Source organism: Curcuma longa, chromosome 13, assembly GCF_044706935.1.
Source record: "Curcuma longa cultivar G26 ecotype Majalengka, Jawa Barat chromosome 13, ITB_CL_G26_1.1, whole genome shotgun sequence".
Lineage (NCBI taxonomy): Eukaryota > Viridiplantae > Streptophyta > Magnoliopsida > Zingiberales > Zingiberaceae > Curcuma > Curcuma longa.
This window is the reverse complement of record NC_133873.1, coordinates 5,927,814-5,947,409: the sequence shown is the minus strand read 5'-3', so window position 1 is coordinate 5,947,409 and position 19,596 is coordinate 5,927,814. Positions and strand designations below refer to the sequence as shown.

At 38.1% G+C, this 19,596-nt stretch overlaps 1 long non-coding RNA gene and 1 other non-coding gene across 2 annotated transcripts; one reads left to right on the top strand and one right to left on the bottom strand.

Annotated features, from left to right (window-relative positions):
- The first annotated feature begins 3,771 nt into the window (after nt 1-3,771).
- LOC141843841 (uncharacterized) lies at nt 3,772-5,111 on the top strand. The gene is made up of 2 exons (XR_012603088.1): nt 3,772-3,857; nt 4,913-5,111. It is a non-coding gene; the product is annotated as an uncharacterized LOC141843841 (long non-coding RNA).
- Nucleotides 5,112-18,886: 13,775 nt separating this feature from the next.
- On the bottom strand, nt 18,887-18,967 carry TRNAL-AAG (transfer RNA leucine (anticodon AAG)). Its single transcript has one exon. It is a non-coding gene; the product is annotated as a tRNA-Leu (tRNA).
- Nucleotides 18,968-19,596: the final 629 nt, after the last annotated feature.

Sequence of the window (19,596 nt, the reverse complement as noted above, 5' to 3'; positions counted from 1 at the left end):
TTCCGATCGTCTTTATTGATGATATTCTGATATACTCCCGATCAGAGACAGAGCATGAGCAGCACCTCCGTATTGTATTAGAGACTTTACGCCGAGAGCAGTTATATGCCAAATTCAGTAAGTGCGCGTTCTGGTTATCTTCTGTGGGATTTCTCGGACATATTGTATCGAGCAGAGGCATTTCCGTAGACCCTCAGAAGATCGAGGCAGTTACTGGTTGGGAGCAGCCCAAATCAGTACAGGAGGTTCGCAGTTTTCTGGGTTTAGCTGGATATTATCGGAGATTTGTGGAGAATTTCTCTCGTATTGCTATACCGCTGACCCATCTGACCAAGAAGGGGGCGAAGTTCATTTGGACAGAGGCTTGCGAGACTAGTTTTCAGGAGCTGAAACAGCGATTGGTGAGTGCTCCGATATTGGTGATTCCGTCCGGAGATGATGGATTCGTGCTCTATACTGATGCATCTTTTCAGGGATTGGTGCGGTATTGATGCAGCGTGATCGGGTAGTCGCTTACACTTCTCGTCAGTTGAAAGACCACGAGAAGAACTACCCTGTGCATGATTTGGAGCTTGCCGCTATTATCTTCGCTTTGAAGATTTGGCGACACTACCTTTATGGAGTTACATTTGAGATTTTCACGGATCATAAGAGTCTGAAGTACCTATTCACGCAGAAAGAGCTGAACCTTAGACAGAGACGATGGATGGAATATCTGAAGGATTACGACTGTACCATTAGCTACCATCCTGGGAAAGCTAATGTTGTTGCAGATGCGCTTAGCCGGAAGTCTCGTGGGATTCTGGCTAGTCAGATGGTATCCGTGACTGATTTAGTTCGACAGTTTTCTGAGTTGGGGCTTGTGGAGCATAGTCAGACTCAGCAGGGTATTCTGGTTACGATGGTTGCTCAGTCAGAGTTAGTAGAGAAGATTAAGTCAGCCCAGGCTAGTGATCAGCACATCCAGTTTATCCGCAGCAGATTGGATTCCGGTCTGCAGCCAGGGTTTTCTTGGGATGCAGACGGAGTTCTTCGGTTCCGAGGACGACTGTGTGTTCCAGAGCATCCAGTCAGAGAGGAGTTATTACAGGAGGCGCACCATTCTAGGTTTTCGATACATCCGGGTGGTACTCGTATGTATCGGGACCTAAAGCGCTCCTATTGGTGGCACGGCATGAAGAGAGACGTGGCCGATTTTGTTGCGAGGTGTTTGGTCTGCCAGCAGGTGAAGGCCGAACATCAGAGACCAGCAGGATTACTACAGGAGATCCCGGTTCCTGAGTGGAAATGGGATCATATTACTATGGACTTCGTTACTGGTTTGCCTAGGACCCGGAAGGGTCATGATGCGATTTGGGTAGTCGTGGATCGACTAACCAAATCTGCTCATTTTCTACCGATACGTCAGACTGACTCTCTGGACCGTTTGGCGGACTTGTACTCCAGAGAGATTATTAGGCTGCATGGAGTACCAGAGAGTATTATTTCAGACAGAGATCCTCGCTTTACTTCGCGATTCTGGCAGAGTTTACAGCAGGCACTGGGTACGAAGCTCAGATTCAGCACAGCCTTTCATCCTCAGACTGACGGTCAGTCAGAGCGCACGATTCAGACACTAGAGGATTTATTACGAGCTTGTATTCTGGACTTCGGTGGCAGCTGGGAGGATCATTTGCATTTGGTAGAGTTCGCGTATAATAATAGCTACCACTCCACTATTCAGATGGCACCATTTGAGGCCTTGTATGGTAGACCGTGCCGATCTCCAGTATTATGGGAGGAGGTTGGCGAGAGACAGTTTTTGGGTCCACAGAGTGTTCAGCAGGATGCCGAGCTTGTACGTACTATCAGACGACGGATGTCAGAGGCCCATGATAGACAGAAAAGTTATGCAGACCAGAGACGTCGCCCATTGGAGTTCTCTGTAGGCGATCATGTGTTTTTACGAGTGTCACCCACGAAGGGGGTGAAGAGATTCGGATTGAAAGGAAAGTTAGCTCCCACGATATATTGGTCCTTTCGAGATACTGGAGCGGGTTGGCGAGGTTGCATACCGCCTAGCATTGCCTCCGACACTTGCGGGTGTCCACAGTGTATTTCATGTATCTATGTTGCGGAAATACATATCTCATCCTTCGCATATTCTGAGGGAGGTACCTGTTCCTCTTCAGCCTGACGCATCCTATGAGGAGATTCCGGTGCGGATTCTTGACCGGAAGGAGCGACAGTTGCGGAACAAGACCATTCGACTTGTAAAAGTCGGATGGCAGCATCATTCAGATGAGGAGGCGACATGGGAGCTGGAGGATGTCATCCGAGCTCGATATCCTCATCTATTTGCGTGAGGTATGATTTAAATTTTTACAGTATTTCTGCATCATAGTTTGAAAATAACAAATTTGGGGACCAAATTTTTGTTAGTGGGGGAGAATGTAAAATACCAAAACAATAAGGGTTATTTGGGCTGACATTTAACTGGGCCCAATTAATTAGATTTAATGGGTTTAAAGGGTAGTGGGTTAATGGTTTAATTGGGAATAATGGGTAAAGGCTTAATGGATAAACCCGTTAATGGTAGCCACCCGAACCCGGTAAGCTTTTATAAGCGAGACCACTGTAGCCTCCCGATGTCGCGATTTCCCTTCCTCTGCTTCGCCTCTCTTCCTCCTCTGTTTTCGTTGCGTCGGCCAGATCCGGAGTGGAGGGCGACGGCGAAGCTGGGTTCTGAGGTTCCCCAAGTTGGAAGAGCGCCGGCGAGTGGAGGGCAGCTTGGTTGCGCCGGAGACCAACGGAGCCTGCGGTTGTGGACGGGCGACGCGAGCGATCGAAATCGGGCGAAGGGAGTTGAAAGAGGTAAGATCGGTTTAGATTTTGGGTTCCTAGGTTTCTTTGCTTCGAGATTTTGTTGTGATTTCGAGTGGGTTTCAGATTTGTGATCGGAGATCCAAGCTTGATTTGGAAGTTGAGTAGATTCTTGATCCGGCTGCTAGTGAAGAAGGAGGAGTCGGATTTCGGTAAGTTGAGATGAGGTTCTCATTCCTTTAGGGCTTCTTGATGTTAGATCTATCTTCTTCTTTGGTTTTAGATCCTTGATTTGGATTGGAGCCGGAGGTTGTGATCGGAGTTCCCTTACAGATTAGTTGCGTGAGAAGAGGAAGAAGAGGGATTTGGCCGGCGGATATTAGGTAAGTTGCATTGGATTCCTTGTAATTCTAGGGTTTTGATGTTAGTATAGAGATTCCTTATTGAATTGATCTTGAGCTTGGATTGATGGGCAGATCCACTGAATTTTGATTTGATCAAGTGATTGGAAGCTGTGTAAAGTAAGCAGAAGAAAGAGAAGTGAAGCTATTAGGGTTCAACCGATGTGTTAAGGCTTTAATCAGATTTAAGGTAAGTGGTTGAATTTGGTGATGTTGAATTTATTATGGATCTGTGTAGTTAGGCTTTTGGTTATAATTAAGGGTAATGAATTAGTTGATACTATTCCGTTAAGAACCTTGATAAGACAATACCTTAATTGATTAGGTTCTTTAAGGATGGGTTGATTAAGATTGGTTGATTAGCTTGAGTTTGATTAATATGAGGTTAGCTGTATTAATTATTTTAATTAATACAACTAATTAATTGTTTAGTTAAACTCCTGTTAATAGACAATCTAATGGTTAGATTAGTTTAACCCAAGTTAGTTTAATTGAATAGAATTAAACTAACTTAGTTTCCATTAGGGTTTCTTGATACATCATGATATTTAGGATGTTATTATTGTATTGCAGGACCCTGAGCGATACTTGGAGTTTGGTATTATACGAGGATATATTTCTGGGGGTTCTAGGATTTTACCTGCATTTTATCAGGTGGGTGATTTACTGTATTTGGTCAATACAGTTCATTCTTTTTCCCAGTGCATGATTCTTTTATAGTCTTTGTAGCTTGATACATTGATGCTATTCTTTCCTGTGATTTGTATACCTTTTCACCACTCATGTTATATCATGCTTGTCCTTATGCCATTGATCTTGGATTATCATTCCTGATTACTGCTTCTATTCTTGATATGGCATGTATGATCATTATTGATATGATCCTTTCGTATGATACTTGCGAGCATGATGACTTGTACCTACTTTTATTGATTAGTATAGTAGGTGATGATTACTATGATTTGAGCATCTCATCATGATGCATGATAACGATTGTAAATCCCATTGCAGTGGGTATATCGTGATGGTAGATGACTTAGTTGTATATCTACATAGGTGGTTATTATACCCTATTTCCATCATGATGATGGCGACTGTATGGCAGTGTACGCAGTCGACGGCTGTATGGCAGTGTACGCAGCCGAGTCGATGATTTGACCTCGATACCGTTAGGGGTATACTCGGAGAGTACATGATTGGTACGTCGCAGACGAGTATTAGAGGTCAGATATCGGCCATAGGATATGTAGCTTATCATAGCTACGGGATCACCGGACGCGGAGCACTGATCCCTGATTTGGATCACCGGACTACTTGACTGTAGGGCGCGGAGTACTGATCCCCCGATGCCGGCCATCCCAGCCTCAGATGCTTGCACGAGTGCTGTAGTGAGTGGGGCAGTTGCATCATGCATATGCACATCATATGCATGATATATATGTACTGGACCGTACTGATACTGCATTTTGATTGCCTACTTGTTTGATCCTTGACTGTTGCACTATGCTTGACATGTCATTCATATGATGCATTACATGAGATCCATGTTAGTTGTTATCTATCTGCAGAGATATTACTGATACCTTGTTGACCTTTGGTATGTACCTATCCTTTTGTTATTTCTTTTATTCATGCACTGTCTTTCTATATTACCCACTGAGTATTTGTACTCACATCTTTTGGACCCTGGGATTTTTCTGTCTTCCCAGATATCAGGTAGGAGTTTACAGCTGATGCCGAGGAGATTCTGCCAGACGCGACATCTCACAGCTATTGGTGATTTTTGTGTTGTGGACTTGTGTTGGTTTATTCATTGATGTAGTAGTTTCGTATTATCGTGATTTGCTTACAGTTCGGATTTATGTGTCGTATTGAGACTATGGACTTTATTACACTGCTTGCATCTTATATGTAGTTACGGATTTTATTCTCCGTTCGAAATTTTAGTATACTGTGTTTTCTGCTGCGTATTATCTCTTTTGCGAATAATTAACGAGTTTTATTCGTTAATATTTTTACGGATGCATTGTATATATAGTAGGATGTGTTGAGTGGCCGTGTGGGTCACATTTACATTTATTTTACTTGTATAAATCCATAGCCTGTTATGGATTGGCCGTGTGGGCCTTATATATGTGTATGTATCCAGGGAATTGTCATAGATACAGGGGAGATGCTGCCGAAATTTTTCGGACAGTCCTCTCCCGGGTCGTGACAATTTCCATAAGCATTAGCAGTTATAAGGGGAAACCCTAAACATCATGTCATATGCTACTACGATGACTTCCTACGTGCAAATAGCCCATCCAGTATGCCATCGTAACACCGAGGAGCTGCACCGACTTCTATACTACAACTCTATTTCTGTAGTCGGTAATCTTTCCTTTTCATTTTTGTACTTAACCTCTTAGGATGGTAAAGATTTACTGTTCCTAACCGATTTTGTAAAGCGACAAACTCCTTCTCGTAATAAAGGAGTTTTTATAGTGGATTGCTCGGCCTTGGAGTAGCAGTCTGTGGCTGTGAACCAAGTAAATAAAAGTGTACCTTTCTTTTATTTATGTTGTACTTATTATTTCCATACTCTATTTTATGTAAGATTTTTCAAATAAGTGAAAAAGCCACGACGCTATTCACCCCTTCTAGCGCTCTAACTCGATCCTACAATTGGTATTAGAGCGAGGGGTACTCAAATTTAGTGCAACCACTAATCAAGCAAATTTGATTTTTTTCATCTATTTTTTATTTTTATTTTTTCTTGCACTGCTAATCCAAAACTCAATTTTGGTACATATTTTCTTATTTATTTTTGTGCAAGTTAAATGACCCATCAAGAAGGCTATAGTACCGGCAGACCCTCGCTATTTTTCGGAGAAGACTTCATCTACTAGAAGGGGAGAATGGAGTACAACCTCAAGACACAGGTGGAGATGTGGATTGTGATCAAGATAGGGTTCACACTCCCAACAGATGACGATGGCATCCCACAACCTTGTGAGAAGTGGGACTCTGCTACAAAGTGTAGGATTGAGGCTGACACTAAGGCAACCCAGATACTCCAATGCGGCCTCACAAAAGAAGAGCTCAACCGGGTTGGTCCCTTTATAAGTGCTAAAGATTTATGGGACAAACTCATTGAACTGCACGAGGGAACCTCAGACATGAAAGTAAGCAAGCGCAACCTTCTCTTCAACAAACTCTACAATATCAAAATGTTGGAAGGTAAATCAATGAGTGGACTACACGTATAGATTCAGGACTTACTCAATATACTCCACGTTATATGACAGCCCATGGAGAATCGAGATGTAATTGGTATGCTTTGAAAGTGTTCCCTAAGAATATTTTATGGCCATCAATGGTTGATGTGTATAAGGTCTCCAAGGACCTTTCTAAAGATTAAATTAGATGAAATATTTTTTGAGTTTGAATTGCACGAATAGACTAATTCCAATTCAGTCGAGAAAGGGATTGTTCTTTTTGCAGGACAAACCAAGGACCAAAAGATAAGACATCGAACTAAGACTAAATCCGAAGAGTCACCAGGTTCTGAAAGCAACGATGAGGTTGCTACTAAACTAGTCAACCTAGTTCGGAAGATGTTTAAGAAGAGACGAGGATTCAAAAAATTTGAGATGAAGAAGGTGATCTAGAAAGCTGGATCAAACAAGACCCCAACAAACAACACCGAAGTCACCTGTTACGACTGCAACGAGAATGGGCATTTCAAGGCCGAATGCTCTAATCAAAAGAAGGAGCGCAAAATAAAGAAGAAGGCACTAAAGGCCACCTAAGATGATTCCTCCTTAGAAGACTCAGAGGAAGAAGCAAACACGAGCTTCCTAGCTCTCCCAACAAGAGAGGAGATTGCTGAGATCGAAACTAAACCAGACATAGAATCAAAAGCTGAGTCAAAATTAAGCCACGGATTCATATCCAATTCAGAAGGTTCAAATAGCAATGTAATCAATATTCTAATAGAAAATTATATTCAATCATATATTGCTTGTCTAAAAAACTGGCAAAGTCTAATATCTAGATTAACTCTCTCCAAAAGGAGATAATACTTTTCAAGGAGAAAATTAACCTCAGCTTGTCAACTGAAAAGGTTGAGGTTAGAATTTCAACTCAAGTCCAACTTGAGGAAGAAAATTTTAGATTGAAAATTCAAGTTGATGATATGAAAAGGTCGTTGGAAAAGTTTATTTTAGACTCCAAGTATCTTGATATGATGCTTGTGTTATATTTGAGAAGTGTCCTAAGGCAATCACCTTATGGTTATACTATTTATTGGATAAATAACAATTCACTATTTGAGTGCACATTCCATATGTGTTTGATTGGATCTTAAACTCGAATACTGAATGTCCGCAATACAATTCATAGCATGAGAAAATTTGTGATTGGATTTCTATATGTGCAATTATGAATATATTGAAATTATCTCTAATCAAGGAATTGATGAGCACGGACATTATCGATTCTATCAAAACTAGCACGTTTAAACTCCTTGGTTAGCCAAGCAGCCGATCTCACTACTGGAGACATTGGATGTTGAGAGTTAAACGTGGATGTTGGTTAAAGGTAACCAGTTCATTAGAGTGACCTGCCTTAAGACTTCATATGGTTCGATATATATGCCAATGAAGATTTTATTACAGCTTAAGTACGAGTTTCCTTTGACTTGCGGTATTCAAAACACCTTGATCATGGAGGTTTATACTTTGACATCTTAAGCAAGCATCTCCGAGGAGGTGTGGACTTGAGATGATTGGGTATAAGTTGAAGTGTCCGAAGGTGTTTGAATAACCCACAGAGAATTTACCGCTCCTTGGAGAAGGAGACATGTACCTTGTGGTCACTTGTCAGGATTGTTACTAAAAGTCTTTAGCCAAAGCATTACATGTTAAGAGTATAGTACTCTTGGACACATGTACAAGTAACTTGAATCCACTGGACAAGAAAGTAGCTTGGGCTAAATGTGATGTAGTCAGCCTAGTGGGGACTGACACATAGACCATGTCCTGAACCAAGCGGGTATAAGACGGTGAAAGGAATAAGGCAAGATTCAGTAGAGTTGCTGAAGGGTTTAGAAACTGTTCTGGAATCAATCGTTGATTTTCTAATCAATTGGGGATCATGATGTACTACTAGGTGTCACTCATGATCGTTCCATAATTAACGATTAATTACGGACAGACAACATAACTGGAAACCTATTGGGTTACACACATTATAAGTTCTCCGAAGGACTTAAAATGAGTTTGAGAATTAGATTCTCAGAATGAGAGGAATAAAGTCTAGTTGGACCAGAAAAAAGATAATATAATGGAATTCATCTTATGAAGACGAAATGAATGAAACTGATTTTATTCAAATCGGAGACCGTTTGGTTAGTGAATCAAATGATTCAATTTTGAACCGAATTGAACTAACTTGGTTAGTTCATGATGGAAGAGATTTTGGTAGAATGGATGCGATGAGGAGATTCGTCTTGTGAAGACAAATTGAACAAAACTGATTTGGATCAAATCGGAGTTCGTTTGGTTAGTGAACCGAAAGAATCAAGTTTGAACCTAGTTCACTACAGTAATATGTTCAGTTCAGTCCATTTCACCGGTTTAGTTGGTCCGGTTCACACGCTTGCCCTAAACCCTACCCGGTTAACTACTATAGCTTCTCCTTTTAAATAGGATCGCAATTTCATGGTTCCTGTAGCTCTTCTCCGTCGCGACAAAAACAGAGCAAGTCGTGACTTTCCCCTGTTTTTCTCTTCTCCCCGGTGAACACTGTCAACACCCTCCTATTCCTCCTTCTTCCCGGCGTTGCAGAACAGGTGCAACACTGCCTCCTTCTTCTCGCGTCGCGTCACCGCCTTCATGCTTGGGAGTTCACCGCCTTCACGCTTAGAGCTCGCGGTCAGTCTCGCTCGAAGCTCACTGCCTTCGCGCTCGGAGCTCATGGTCAATCTCGCTCGGAGCAAACCGCCTTCGCGCTCAGAGCTCATCGTCGGTCGCGCTTGGGAAGCTCGTCGTCTCCCGCGCTCGGGAACTCGCCGCCCTTGGGAGATCACCGTCCTCGAGGCGTCGCCGCCCTCCTTCGCAGGAAGGATAACCCTGTTCGATCATGAAGAAGAAGAGAGGACTATCTCCTCTGTTCTGTTCGGCCCTGTAGAAGAAAAGAAGGAGAAGGTTCTGTTTGGCGATACGGAAGAGGAGGAGATACTTTGGTTTTGTTTTCTTTTCAGGAGCGATATGAAATTGCTACCGAAATAATTGGTATTTGTTATCGGAAGTTTTTTTGTTAGGGTGTTGCCATTCATCCCTGATCATTGGACGACTATCTATAATCCTCTCGAAAACTTATGAAATTTTTCGAAGGATTTTTCCATCAACGTCGGAAAGGTTTCAACCAATTTATCTGTTATTGGCGGTCAATGATTGACCACCGAAACTACACTGAGAATACAATTCTCGGTGATAGTTAGAAAACTCTAAAAATCAATCGCGACAAATGTTGTTACGTGATTTCCGAAATAAGATTTCTCTCGATTCGATCATCTTCGATCATCGGATAGTACCGAAGATGATGACGTGACTGATGGCTTTCAAAGTCATCCAGATGAGAGCTTGGTGTGGATCACCAGTAGAGGCGGGACTTCGACGAGGACCGCTCGATTGATACTAATCTCGCTCAAACATCATCGAAAAGGTACGCACATAATTATTTAATTCTCTGTAAATTTTAATTGTGTGCATAGAATAATATTTTATTTTATAAATTTTAATTTTTTGTCATGCCTTGTACTTGTTATTTCCTACTTATGCATGCGTGTGTTGTTTAATAATTAGTCTTAATTATTTGTATATTTCCGCTGCGCACGTTTTTGAAATGTGAGAAACACACGCATTGCACCGGGACGATCCCAACAACTTGAAACTCAAAGAGCTGTGTACAACCAATCTGAACTTGGACACAAAGCCACACATATATCTTATTTGCCTTTCGTATATCGAACCAAGAAACTCCGAGTCCAAGCATGGGTTTCGAGGTCCAGCCTGATTAATCAAGTTAGACTAAACCAACATTGGATCCCTAAGGATCAGATATACTATTTGATCAGACCTAACATGGGTCATGATCTAGGGGATCTAAAATCATTCTAGTTAGATAAAACTTATTTAATTTAATTTTTATATTTTTATTTTTATTTTTGAACTTAGATTGAACCTAGGTTAGTTAAGGATATATGCTTGATTAAAACTTGCCCAACCTAGTACCAAGGTGGGGTGAAATGATAGTATGCTAGGAAAACTCAGTTTAGGTAGTCAAGTGGGGTAAGGAGTATCCTATTTGGTTTGCCTAGATGAGTGAAACTAACTGAAGCTACCTCGTCAAACTTTAGAATAGTTAGACCAAAGTTCTTTCCTTGGATTAACTAAGTATATAATTTCTCGAATTAACTTTATCTTAGAAGGTAGTCATTGTTACAATACTTAAGAAGACTCCTATGTCTCTCCACTATCTGGAAGCTAAATCTTAAACTATATACTTAATTAGTCGATGGTTAAACTTGAATCTAACTCAAGGTTGATCAAGTATTAGAAAATCACATTTTAATTAAATAAGATAAAATTAAAAAAACTATCTCACACAATTCATAGGATAAACTGTTTGATAATCTAGACATGGGTGAGATGAAACTAGTATACCTTAACTTAATTAATAAAATCTTAACTTAATTAATTAACCCTTAACTTAATTAATAAAATCGTAACTTAATTAATTAACCCTTAACTTAATTAATTAATCCTTAAAATTAATTTTAACTAAACTAAATTAATTTCAACTAAACAAAATTAATTTTAAATTTAACTAAATTAATTTCAACTTAACTAAATTAATTTTAACTTAACTAAATTAATTAAAATAGCCTATGAAATATATTATAATAAAATACTCAATTTAAACTATCTAAAAGTATTTGAATGTAAAGTATACATACTTAACACAAAAAGTTACTTAAGAAAATTTACATCCAAAACCACTAAAGAAATATTCTTAGGTTATTCTAACCAGTAAGGCATACAGGGTCTATAACAAGGACACCTTAAAAGTTAAAGAAACTGCAAATATAATATTTGATGAAGAAAGTAATATTAATCAATCTAATGACTAACTTAATAATCCACAAAACTAAGAAGAGGAAAAAAATTCAACATAACTCAAACATAATCGAACTAGAAGATAAGACTAACCCAATTCTAACTGAACCTGATACCACATGAACACCTAGATTAAGAGCCAATCACCCATCTAACCAAATATTGGGTGATCCTAACCTAGGAGTTTGAACTAGGTCATCCTATAGAAACCTAAGCCAAATAGCACTAATATGTAATATTGAACTAAAGGCTATAGAAGAAGGCCTACCTGACTGGATAATAGCAATGCAGGAGGAACTAGCCCAATTTGAATGAAACTAAATATGAGGCTTAGTTCCTATGCTAGACAACAAATATATCATAGAAATTAAATGGGTGTTTAGAAACAAAACAGATGAAAAAGGGAAGTGATAAGTAGCTAAGGGGTTTAGCTAAGTAGAGGGACTAGACTATGATGAAACGTATACACCCGTAGCTAGACTTGAATCCATTCTAATGTTGCTAGCCTATGCGGCTCATAAAAGATTCAAACCCTATAAAATAAACATAAAGTTCGTATTCTTGAATGGGTTCATTAAAGAAGAAGTCTATGTAGGTCAACCACTTAAATTTGAAGATAAAGACCATCCAAATTATGTCTTCAAACTCAAGAAAGCTTTATATGGGTTAAAACAAACACCGAGGGCATGGTATGAAAAATTATCAACATACTTAGTATCTAAGGATTTTAAATAAGGACAAATTGACCCTTCATTATTTATCAAAACTATAAAAAAAGACTTCTTCATAGCCCAAAGCTATGTAGAAGACATCATTTTCAGTTCAATCAACACTAAATTCTTAAATGAATTTATTGAACTAATGAAAAATGAGTTGGGTAGGTGAGTTACATTTTTTTGTAGGGTTACAAATAAAATAGACTAAAGATGGTAACTACATTTATCAAACTAAATATGTTAAAGAGTTAATTAAGAAATTTAGTATGAAAAATTTTAAAAAAAATGGAAACACCCATAGCAATAAACATAAATATTGATAGCGACTCAGAAGGAAAACAAGTATACTTAAAATACTATGGGAGTATAATAGGTAGTCTATTATACTTAACTACCTAATATTTTATTTATAGTTGGTATGTGTGCTAGATATCAATCAAATGCTAAGGAATCTCATCTAACATTAGTGAAAAGAATACTTAGGTATGTCAAGGGAACACTAAATGTAGGAATGTGGTATCTTAGGAATAATAATTTTGACCTAGTAGAGGGCTCTAACTCATACTATATTGGTTGTAAATTAGATAGAAAAAGTATAAGTGAAGGATGTCAGTTCTTGGATCCATGTTTAGTCAGCTGGTGCAGTAAAAATCAACAATGTGTTGAACTATTTGCTACTGAAGCAGAGTACATAGCAATGGGAGAATGTGTTGCACAATTACTTTGGATGATTCATATATTAACTGACTTTAATTTAAAATACCATAATATTAAAGTATTAATTGATAATATTAGTTCAATCAACTTGACTAAGAACCCAATCCATCACTCTAGAACCAAATATATAGAAGTCAAACACCATTTTGTTAGGGACTATGTCACTAAGGAAGAGATTGTACTCGACTGTGTTGAGTCCAAATCAAATTTAGCCGATATCTTTATAAAATCCCTCCCTAAATTTGAGTTAGTATACTCAGAAGACAATTAGGAATGTGCTTCGTAGACTAAGGGTCAAATTTTTAAAATTATTTTTTTGTCAGAATTTTTTTTTCCAAAAGTCATAATTTTTAAATCTACTATTACTTATATTTTTAAAATCTTTCAAAATTGCTTACTTATCATTTTTTAAAAAAAATTAGTTTCAGAAAGATATTTTCAAACTTTTGATTTAGAAATTAAAGGCAAAATTTGGATTTAGCTTAGGCACTCCTAGTAGAGATCATGCTCCTATAAAATTAGACTAATCGCATCTCTTAAAACACACTAGATATAACTTGCCTGTGTATTGTAAAATTAGAATGGTGTGAGATGCATAGGGTAAAAGCCTGAGTTTTCGATGCTTATGTCCGTGCGTCAAAATAAATCTAGGCTAAAACTAAGTATAAACATGGATCAAGTTAAGTGTTACTACTGCATAGTGAAAGACTAGCTGGACTGATACACTTAAATTTGACTAACTTAGTCAAAACTGCTATCTTCTGATAGTCAGCTAATATCATTAAGTTAGACATGTGACTAACGGATAATTTTTTTATCTAAGTATTTTTATATATAGTATATAAATAACATGCTTGAACTCAAACTCATCTTCTTGCTTGACTGTAATTAAAGTTATTGTTTGCCCCTTCAAAATTTTTTAAAAACTTTTCAAGTTTTTTAAGTATTTTTTTATTATGTCAAAGGGCGAGAGACAATATAAGTTATACAAGTTTTTAAAATGTCTTGAATTGCAAAAAAAATTCAAAGTAAATTTTTGTTGAATTGTAAAAAGTTTTTAAAATATTTTTGAAAAATAACTTTTCCAAAATGGACTTGGAAAATTTTTAAAACTTCACAATCTTAGTCTTTTTCCAAGAAAACTACAACTTTTATAAAATATTTTTGAAAATATTTTCAAAAATCTTAAGTATAACTTGAATGGTTCTTAGACTAATTGATAAAGTAAAAAGAATCATGTTGAATCATGTCAAGTTCAGGAGGAGAGAAAAAACTATATTTTTAAAATTTTCTCTAAGTATACCTTAATTTCAGGAGGAGAATCTTAATTTAAGGGGGGAGTCAGTGTTTTTGACTTCAAATTTATTATGAATTTATTTTTGTTAAAGTAATTTATACTTAACTTGGAACCTAGGTTGCCATAATCAAAAAGGAAGAAATTGTTAGTACAGGGAGCATCAAATAATCAAAGTTGGATTTTGATAATGGCAAAGGATTCTAGTTAAGTTTGTGAAGTGGACTAATGAGTTGAACTAAGTGTGTAGGTAGCATAGGAAGGCCCTAGTTGAGGCTAGATAAAAGAAAATTTAGTTTAGAGGACTAGGCAAGGAAGTCCTGGTTTGTAGGACTAGGCAAGGAAGACTTGATTTGGGGGACGAAGTTATGGTCAGGAGGATTGGACAGAAAGTCTTGGAAGATCAGAGCACCAGGCAGGAAAGTCTAGGCGGATTTGGAGGACAGAACATCTAACAATCAAAGTCCTAGGGGTTGAGGATCAAGATTGAGCAAAAGTCCAAATGTATGAGGACTAAGTTGTTAAAAGATAAATTCTTCCAAGTGGATGGGTGTGGACGCCTTTCAAGGAAGGAGAACAGTAGGCGTCGGCCTGACCTAGAATGCCACTAGAAACCTAAAGTCAAGACTAGACAGTTTGCTAAAACTATCAATTCCCATTTATATTTTTGTTCTAGACTAACTTATGATGCAGAAAAGGAGGGATTGAAACTTTGAGTTCCGGACCCTCTTATTTGGATCCAGGCAACCTGATGGTTCAAGCACCAGGAAGGGATTCAGGCGCCCGAACATCAGTCGATCGGGTCAGTGAAAAGCCCTCAACTAGGTGTCACGATAGGGCTTCAAATTGAAATTTATAGATTTTATCGAAAACCCACAACGGATACAAATAAACGAAGTATAGGGGCCTCGAGTCGTGTTTTTCCAAGGACTAGTAGAAAATTGAATGAATTGAGCTTATCGTGTCGTTCTTTTTGGGGTTTTCTATGAAAATGGGGTTTTTGGGGTTTTCAAATGAAATGCGAATGAAAATGGAATGAAATAAAGTAATGACTTGATGAAACTAATCTAGTTTGCAAGAATCAAAGCCATGATGCAATTTAACTATCCACTTCCAACTAGATAGCAATGAGATCCCTACTCAATTTAACCCTCCCTAGCAAACTGATACTTAAAGTCTAAAATGGCACCAAACAGTAGCTATAGGGAAAATCAGAGTTTTCGGTTCAACAGGGAAGATTTAAACCAATTCAAGCAAGTTCTAAAACAACACCTAAATTGCAAATAAAGGGTATAAACTAAGCTATCCTAAATTAACAAATTGGTAAATGGCATGGGAAGGTTTTTGGCACGGCACAGTGGACGGCACAAATCAGTGAGGTTATCAGAAATTCATTTCAATGCATTTGAGGGAGTTAAAACCAAGCTAAAACAAATCAAAATCCAAACAAAGACTAAGTATTAGCCTAATTACTGAATTCACAAAGTTTCAAAGTTCTTAAATCTGCAAAAGCTGAAGAAAAACGGAATTTCAGAAACGTGAAATCAGAAATGCAGTTCGAATGCAGTAACATCCATTTCTTCCCTTCTCTTCGTGTTTTCTCATCTCGGTGTCAAACGAGAGCCAATTCGGAAACCCTCCTCCTTGAAAATCCCTTCGGAAGCTCGAGCCAATAGCTGGACTGATTGCTCGCGTCCACGGTTCTGAAAACCCGAAGAAACCCTCTTCGGTTCAACAGCAGCCGGTGATCGAGTGAAATTTGAGCTGCAAACTGGAATGTCGCTCCTCTCCTCGCGCGGATGAGATCGCCAACACCTTGAACTTGCTCCGAGATCTTCAGAGAACCCCTCTTCTGATCGCCGTTGCTGATCGTGCTGCAACTCACCGGAATGCCACGAAACAGAGGAGAAGCGCCCACGAATGAAACCCTCACCGGTGGTGCTTCCAGTTGCCGAATGCCGCCCAACGAACTGGTTCCGGCCTCCTCAAGAATCCAGAAACACGCCGGAGATGGAAGATTTGGACGGGACTGGCCGTGGGGTTACGTCGCGTGGCAAAGGCGTCGCGGGCGAGAATGAAGATGAACAGTGGCGGCCAGCCGAACTGTTCATTCCCTAAAGTTTTGATTAAATACCGTGATTAATCTGATAATCTGAGCCTTTGATTTTGAATCCGACGGTCAGAACTGATCTAGGGCTTTAGGGCTTCTTAGGGTTTCCAAAAAAATCAGGGATTTTGATCAGACTCGATCCGAGTCGTGTCCTCCATGTTGGCTTGATCAATTTGACAAATTTGACTTGATTTGACTTGATTTGACCGCGGTTGAGCTCGAGTCCGATCCGATTTAGCCCTAAAATCAATAAGAATCCAAATTAATGCCAAAATTCACCATTAAATCACAAAAATTATATCAAGCCTCAATTTATGCAATATGGGACAAATATGAATGAATCGATTCATTTTATAATATATTTTCATGTAAAAACCCAAAAATAAATCGATTCAAAATCAATAAAACCCTAACTCATCAAATTCCCCCACACTTACTCTTGAGCGTCCCGCTCAAGTCAACAAAATAAACTAAGATTGTACCCCCCTAGATCATCCTCAATCATGATTAGAAACAATTAAAAGAAAATTATCTAAGCTTGTAAAGTCTCAAAAACTTAAATCCATGAATTAGACTTGTATTTGGTTAACCGCATAGTAAGTTTCACCTTTCTTGACTAATTGAGAAAAATGCATCACACTTAATCTCACGAGGTTGTTTTCAATAGATAAATCAGTGGCTCTCACCCTAATTCTAATTCATGATCAAAAAGAAATGGAGCTCACTCAAGCAACTTAAGTTTCATGCATTTCTATAGGCTTGCTTGTTTTCTACTCTCCACCACCATTCATGATTTGGAATCCACATATACTAGGCTTATTCAAAACGTAAAGGAATCATGAACTGAAATAGATGAAATAGGAATTTAGAAATGAAATTTCAAGAGAAAAGAAATTTCAAGAAAAGATAATTATAACTCAGGGAAGAACGCTAATGTTGCTATATATCCTAATCGTTTCTCATTCTCTACGAATCCATCATGCACCAAAAAGATTCTTATTTTTTTCATCACAAACAAAAAATTGCATTTCCCCTATTTCAAGCAGAGAGAACATGAATAAAGATGCCAGCTTTATTCCGTGGAAAAATCAGAGCTACAGGAATAATTGGTTTCAGAAACATAATCGGAACATTTAGTAGGAAATACACAAGAACAGGAAGAGCGAAGAAGAAGCTAAGAGGAGGACGAAGCCAAGAATCAGACCGGCAAAAAAAATAAGTTTTTAGGGTATCCTAACCTCACCTGGCGCAGAAATCGATGAAAATGAAATTGCGTCGGAGGTAACGATCCCGGCTCGATCACGTCAGAGGGAGGAAAAGAAAGAGAGAATGTTCTCTCTTTTCCCCTTCTCTTCGAGCGGGAGGAGGAGGAGAAGAAGAAGAGGAAGAAGGTGGCGTTCGGATGCGCGAGCGAAGCGGAGGGGCATTTCCTCTCTCTCTCTCTCCACCGTGGCGGGGGGAGGGGAGCCATCGCCATTCGCCAAAGCTCCACCATCGATCTCCTCTCTGATCGAGCAGGGCAGCAGAGCACGAGCGAGAGCGGCCCGTTTGCGCGATGCCCTTTTACTATATTTTTGTATTTTAAAATAATGAAGAAAATAAAAAATATATTTTTAAAACAAATATATATATATACAAAAAGATTATTAAAAAATTATTAACAATAATAAATAAAATTTATTTAAATATAAATAATAATATAATAAAAAATTGAATTTAAAATTAATTCTAATTTACTAGAATAATATTTAATTATTATTATTATAAAAAATATATTTTTAAAATTTTAATTAAGCTTTATTTCTACCATCAAGGAACCATTAACAAGTCCATGCCATGGAAGGAGCACTTGGCTCTCTCGTTTAATGCATCGACACGAGCCATAAGCAGTGAGAAGGCCAAGTTAAAGTCACTCTAAAGTGATGGCGAAGGAGAAGGAGCATCGGGAAAGATGAGTTCTGGTGATCTTGCTAAAGAAGGTTGTGTCTCTATCATCTTCGAAGAGAAGAAATCGAAATTGGAGTCTCTTTTGTTATTCATTCATACTCTCCTGACTTGAGTATTCCTCGGAGAGCATCCTTGGAATCCGATACCTTTTATTTTAACATAAGATAGAATTCGTCATCCCAACAATCTTATCCGATTTGATTTAGTGAGAGAACACTTGGACAAATGGCGCTAGTTACATTGGTTAAGTTTTATTCATTTTCTTCTCTCCTTGCTTCTTCTTGTTGCCCATGTCTTTAAAATTAAAAATAATTAATAGGCACTCACTTTCCTAAACCCACATATTTTTACGCAAATTATATGTTTCCTCCGATACTTATCCATCCCTAAAACATAATTTTATGTATAAATATATATCTTTAAGCAAAGTAAAATGTGCTTTGAGTATCACTTTAAAAAGATTTCCGTCCCGACTGTTATTTGGTACTGTACATGTATGTAATTTTGAGCAGCATTTTTTTTTTTGGGATTAATTCATCCGTTTTATATTGTTTATGATTAGGTTAACTTTAACGTAAACTCATTATTAAAGACCCTCTCAGCTTTAATTTGAATTTTCTTTACTGATAATTTATTTTGCAGAAAGAGGAAATTAGAAAATTAACTAATTGGCTTGATTATATTAAACTATCTCCAAAAGAGTAATTAATTTCAAAACGTTTTTTAAAAAAACATGTTGAGAGTGGGATTTGAACCCACGCCCTTTCGGACCAGAACCTTAATCTGGCGCCTTAGACCAACTCGGCCATCTCAACCTTACGTTTTGTAATATTTTGATAATAATATTATTTCTTAAATCATGTACAATCAAGGTCCAACTGTAACTGCTTGTGGGTAGTCATAGGGTTACTCCCACCTAAAAGATCAATATCGTAATTTTCCTCTCTTCCACAGCCTAGGAGAGGTACACATTATTATTATTATTATTATTATTATTTTACATAAAATACAACAGGGCACTCAGGATCATAAATGATATTATTATTATTATTATTGCCACAGGAACAGGATCTAAAAATTTCGATTCGGTTTACCTGAATAAAAGTCTAGATAAAAAATACAAAAGAACAAGCGATCAGCTTAGAGGTAGCTTTCATGTTAACCACAGTTGGCAAAGTCTTTGCTGGACTTGGCTAACACAAGGAAAAAAGGAACCTAGTTCAAAGCACAGATACACAAAGGGGAAATGAAAATTTTGAAGCTTAGGGGAATTGAAGGGTGATCCAGACACAAAGGGCACTTAATTGATTGCTGCAGAAGTTCAAGTAATATTATGTACGTGTAAGGAAGCAATCAATAGAGAAGGAGTGTAAAATTGTTGCCATACGACTAACAGAAGCTTGGTGCAATAACAAATGGTAAAAAAACAGGAAAAAAAAAAAGA